This window comes from Protobothrops mucrosquamatus, unplaced genomic scaffold, assembly GCF_001527695.2.
Source record: "Protobothrops mucrosquamatus isolate PMUCROS unplaced genomic scaffold, P.Mucros_1.0 scaffold14, whole genome shotgun sequence".
NCBI classification, from domain to species: Eukaryota; Metazoa; Chordata; class Lepidosauria; order Squamata; family Viperidae; genus Protobothrops; species Protobothrops mucrosquamatus.
Window position 1 is genome coordinate 17,709 of NW_015386401.1, and position 4,986 is coordinate 22,694.

The 4,986-nt window shown below is 48.1% G+C and overlaps 1 protein-coding gene across 1 annotated transcript in view; it reads left to right on the forward strand.

Moving 5' to 3' along the window:
• The window catches only part of STK11 (serine/threonine kinase 11), a 51,750-nt gene that overhangs the window by 7,079 nt on the left and 39,685 nt on the right, over nucleotides 1-4,986 (forward strand). The window lies entirely within an intron of this gene.

A 4,986-nucleotide genomic window follows, 5' to 3' on the forward strand; every position in this document is an offset into this window, starting at 1 on the left:
TGCTTCTAATCATTTCTTCTTCCCTCTCTCTCTCTGCTCTCCCTATCCCCCTCTCCAGGTACAATATTACAACAGGCCTTTATCCCTTTGAAGGGGATAATATTTATAAATTATTTGAAAACATTGGAAAAGGAGATTATGTAATCCCTGAGGATTGTGGCCCTCCGCTTTCGGATTTGCTTAGAGGTAAGTGCTTCATAAAATATACATTTTATGGAGAAATGCCCTCTGCCCTCAATAACCGATAAGTCCATGTTCTCACTTTCTGTGTCCAAAGGACTTTTCTGTGTATAAAAAGGCCAGTTCATCAGATCATTCCCAATTCAGTCACAGTGTGTTTCAGCTACTCCTTCCATCAGCCTCAGTGAGTAAAGCCTGTGGTATTTTAAAATACCTTGGGAGATCTATGTTGAGGCCAGACCAGGATGCCAGCAGCGTCAGGGATAGCTGTTGCCTTCCTATTACTTCAGCAATTCTCTTCTCTTGCCTCTTACTAGTTAAAAGAACATTGAAAATAATTAAATTCGGGAGAGAAAAAAAACCAAATGTCACAATAGGCTGTTAATAAACTTTATTAATGTTTAATAGCCGTGGTAACGCAGTGGTTAGAATGCAGTATTGTAGGCTAATTCTGCTGTCTGCTCAAGGCTGACTCAGCCTTCCATCCTCCTGAGGTCGGTAAAATGAGGACCCCAGATAGTTGGGGGGGGCAATATGCTGACTCTATAAACTGCTTAGAGAGGTTTGTAAAACACAATGAAGCCTATACAAGTCTAAGGGCTACTGCTATTACTATTTATTAATGCATTTAGGCCAGGGGTAGGCAACCTTGGCTCTTTTATGACTCGTGGACTTCAACTCCCAGAATTCCTGAGCCAGCATGGCTCAGCTTGGAAACCTCTCCCTGTCCCCTCAGCATGGCTGGCTCAGGAATTCTGGGAGTTGAAGTTCATATGTCTAAGGCAGGGACAGGCAACCTTGGCTCTTTTATGACTGGTGGACTTCAACTCCCAGAATTCCTGAGCCAGCATGGCTCAGCATGGAAACCTCTCCCTTTCCCCTCAGCATGGCTGGCTCAGGAATTCTGGGAGTTGAAGTCCACGAGTCATAAAAGAGCCAAAGTTGCCTACCCCTGAAATTTTAGGCTGTTAACAAACTTTATTAATGTATTTTACATCTTTGTTTTATTTTTCGGTGTTTAATCCTTTTAAATATTTTTAAGATGTCCGGAGACTTTTAATGTTGCAGCAAAAGAGTCTCATAATAAACATATTATGAGGCCATGGAAAAATAATTTGGGGGCAGGGCAGCGGGGGCAAAAATGACCTGTCTTTAATTGCTACTGTCTCTCTTACAGCCTTCTGCTTGATCACAAGTCGTTGTTACTCTGTTAGATTTATGCCAGTGCTTGCTTCTCCAACCAATTTGCGAGGCTTAGGAAGAACAGATAACAACGTAGAAATCTTAGCATCACAGTCACACATGCAGGCAGTCCTTTAGGTTTTCGGCTAGCCGGGCAGTCTGTGCTTCTCTTCAAGAACTGAGGCCAAAGGTTTCCCTCTGTCAGGGACAGATAAGGTAGTCCTTGACTTACAGCCGGATGCTTAATGACCATTTGAAGTTACAACGACCTCCCAAAGCTACTTACCACTCGGTTCCAAAGTTTTAGTAGTCCCCCCCCCGGCAGTCATGCGATCGAGGCCTCTGCAGCCACCCACATTTATGACCGTTTGCAGCTCCCGCGGTCACGTGGCCGCAATTCGTGACATTTTTGCCAGAAGCCAGCATTTACTTCTCATTGGAATACGGGCATGTTTGTCGGATTGAAAAAAAAAGGATTTGCGGAGATTCATAGGAAGCAAACATACGTACAGGTAGTCCTCGACTTACGATTAGCACCTCTTAGGCCAGTGGTGGCGAACCTATGGCACGGGTGCCAGAGGCGGCACTCGGAGCCCTCTCTATGGGCACATGTGCCGTTGCTCCAGCCTTGCCTCCCCCCATGGCCCCCTCCTCTCCAGCAGCCCCCCTGGAGGAGAGTCGCCCGCAAGCATGGCCCACGCGGAGCAGCGCAGCCAAGGACATGGCAGCCAGGCAGCGTAGACAAGACTCTGCCCTCACGCCCCATCGCGCACAGTTGATGCTGTAGGGCTTGGGGAGAGGGTGTGGCCATAGCGCTGCTGGGCTGCCCGGGCGATGTGCGGCGGGCCCTGGAGGCAGTGAGTGGCCCTGCAGGCAGGCGGCGTGGGGGCAGAGGGCAGGGGCGGGGCAGAGGATGGAGCAGGGGCGGGGCCAGTTTTTGGGCACTCGGTCTCTAAAAGGTTCGCCATCACTGTCTTAGGCATTATGACGGAGCTCCCCAAAGCTTCTTACAAACTTCCTTTGAGATTCCAATTGCCACCGCACTCTCCCTGGTCACAAAATCACCATTTTGGGCACTTGGCAACCAGCCTGTATTTAGGGCCTTTTGCAGTGTCCCCCCTTTTCCCCAACCCCACCCCCTCCAGTCCATGTGACCATGATTTATGCTGGGTGGTTTTTGCCAGAAACCAGCCAGTTTGGGGCAAAAAAAACCCCAAAACATGCCCATTGGACACCATGGGTTCTCTTAACGACTGCGGCGTTCCCTTCACGACCACTGCAAGAACGGCTGTAAAACTGGGGGCAGTCCCATCACCCACTGAATGACTGCCTTGACTTCACGGCCATAATTCTGGGTTCGATTACGGTCATGAGTCAAAGACTGTCTCTAGCTGTAGCCATCCCAGAATGATAATAGCCTGTGTCCTTCTGAATGCCGAGGCTGTGCCTCTGTCAAGAAACTTCTTCTTCTTCTTGTGCCATATCCGTTATCGGACGTTGGCGATCCTGTTTTTATCAGCAGCCGCACGAAAAAGTGCTGCTGCGTTTTGTCCAAACCAATCCCTTAGATTTGGAAGCCACGATGTTCTTCTTCTGCCTGGACCTCCTTTGCCTTCAATCTTTCCCTGGAGGATTAAATGGAGTATGCCGTATTTTTCCTGGTGTCGCATCACATGTCCGAAATATTCTAATTTTCGTTTTTTTAATTGTTTTGATGATTTCCCTTGGCTTTCCCAGGCGGCTGATCACCTCCTCATTTCTAATAATAATAATAATAAAGTTGGAAGGGACCTTGGAGGTCATCGAGTCCAACCCCCTGCTTAGGCAGGAACCCCTATATACCATTTCAGACAGATGGCTGTCCAGTCTCTTCTTAAAAACTTCCAGTGTTGGAACATTCACCACTTCTGGAGGCAGGCTGTTCCACTGGTTAATTGTTCTAACTGTCAGGAAGTTTCTCCTTAGTTCCAGGTTGCTTCTCTCCTTGATTAGTTTCCATCCGTTGCTTCTTGTCCTGCCTTCAGGCGCCTTGGAGAATAGCTTGACTCCCTCTTCTTTGGGGCAGCCCCTGAGATATTGGAATGCTGCTATCCTGTCCCCCCTCGTCCTTCTCTTCATTAAACTAGACATACCCAATTCCAGCAGCTGTTCCTTATATGTCTTAGCCTCCAGTCCCCTAATCATCTTTGTTGCTCTTCTCTGTACTCTTTCTAGAGTCTCAACTTCTTTTTTACATCGTGGTGACCAAAACTGGATGCCGTATTCCAAGTGTGGCCTTACCAAGGCATTGTAAAGTGGTATTAATACTTCACGTGATCTTGATTCTATCCCTCTGTTAATGCAGCCCAGCACTGTGTTGGCTTTTTTGGCAGCTGCAGCCACGGCTGGCTCATATCTAAGTGATTGTCCACTAGGACTCCGAGATCCCTCTCCCAGTTACTACTATTGAGCAAGGTACCCCCTAAACTATACCTGTACATTTGTTTTTTCTTGCCTAAATGTAGAACCTTACTTTTTTCACCCTTGAATTTCATTTTGTGAGATAGCACCCAGTGTTCAAGTCTGTCCAGGTCCTCCTGTATCCTAAGCCTGTCTTCTGGAGTGTTGGCTATTCCTGCCAGCTTGGTGTCATCTGCAAATTTGATGAGTTCCCCATCTATCCCCTCGTCCAGATCGTTGATCTTGTCAACCCAGCTTGTACGTAACAGCCGCCTGTAAACCCACATTTCAAATGCTTCTAGTCTCTTCAGGTGGCCTTCTGTCAAGAGACCAGCTCTCTACTCCATAGAGCAGGATAGAAAAAAAATATAGCATCTGACAAGCCTGATTTTTAGTCTTAGGCTTATGTGACTGCAGAAGACCTTTTTCATTTTGAAGAATGCTGTTCGGGCTGCACTCCCTAAAAAGGAGCTGTAGATGGTGCTGCGTGACGGGCTATTTGAAATGCTTTGGGCATTTAAAACCCCACTGGCTGCACAGATCTTAATAGGAGCCAGTTTATTTCCTCTGCCTCCCTCTCTGATGACCCTGATACATCTCTTCCTTTTACCACCACCCCATCTGAGTTATGTTACGGCTATTTTTGATTCTGCATCTATTTCCTGTGATTTCCCCCCCTCCCCTCCCTTGATGTGACCTTCTTATACCGAGCTATGCCGGAGCTTTTTTTTTCTAGCCGTCTCTTGCTTGACAGGCTGGGTTTATTTTGACTGAAGGACTCTGGGTGGTTAATAGCACCTCAAAATGCAAGCGTATCCCCCCCCTGGCTCGCCCCAGTTCCTCGCAGAATGAAAGCAGAGGCTGAAAGAGCCCCATTGTCTCTTCCACAACGCACCCTCTGATGAAAAACCGGCTCAGACAGGAAGGTCCTGCCCTGTAGGAGACTTTTGCCTTGAGCTTTGGGTGAGGCTGTCAAGCTCACCAGAGTTCCCGTCGCGCTTTGGGCTGGGCAGCTTTGCCGTTTTTTGTCGAAAGGGAGAGATGACAGGTTTTTTTTTTGCAGAGCTCAGCTAGTGGCTGGTCACCAGCACCGTAAGTGCTGCCGTCATTCTTCTCCAGTTTCCCCGTAAGCGTGACCACTGCGGTTGAGCCTCGGCCATCCTCCTTCGGCTGGGCAGGCCACGC